Genomic DNA, 652 nt, shown 5'->3' on the forward strand with positions numbered 1-652 from the left:
ATATATTGTATTGTAGACGACACATTAAACCGTCATTTTGCGACTTCAAGCTACGTACCAATGCTTGATTTATTTATTATATATATGTCGTTGGTCTTTACATATAATGAAGCTTGTAATGTGGTAAACAAAAGATGTCATAGATACAAGGCTCAATAATGGATGACTTTTAAGCTGTGATGTGTCAAAGGTGCTTTATGAGGATAAGTTTTATCTTTGATACACCGGGGCTAAAAAATTATTCATTATTGAGCCTTGTATCTATGATCTACATCTTTTGTTCACACATTATAAGCACATGTATGTGAAAACTAAGTTATTTCACTGGGATTCAATTTTCCATATAATTAATGCGCGGTTCTTCAGCTAAATTGACAGATCTGAAAATAATTTTGTTAAACCAAAATATTGTAGTTATGTAGGACGCTGGTTAATAAACTGTCAAAACTTTTTATAACATTTCAAACACATTGCTCATTATGCTCGAGTTCCTACATAATTATTTTGATAGTTTAACAAAATTACTTTCTCTGTCTAGTTAAATTTTCCAATACTTCAACAAAATTCTTTCCCTGTATATGTAGAGTTTATATCGCTCATTTACTATACAAGTAAAAAACAAAGTTTTTCAAAATTATATATATATAAAATT

General features: G+C 28.8%; 1 protein-coding gene across 3 annotated transcripts in view; it reads left to right on the top strand.

Moving 5' to 3' along the window:
- Nucleotides 1-652, top strand: part of LOC108754528 (cryptochrome-1-like) — a 24,737-nt gene that overhangs the window by 22,462 nt on the left and 1,623 nt on the right. The gene's annotated exons all lie outside the window — the stretch shown is intronic.

The sequence above is a fragment of the Trachymyrmex septentrionalis genome, unplaced genomic scaffold, assembly GCF_001594115.1.
Source record: "Trachymyrmex septentrionalis isolate Tsep2-gDNA-1 unplaced genomic scaffold, Tsep1.0 scaffold8, whole genome shotgun sequence".
Classification (NCBI taxonomy): Eukaryota; Metazoa; Arthropoda; class Insecta; order Hymenoptera; family Formicidae; genus Trachymyrmex; species Trachymyrmex septentrionalis.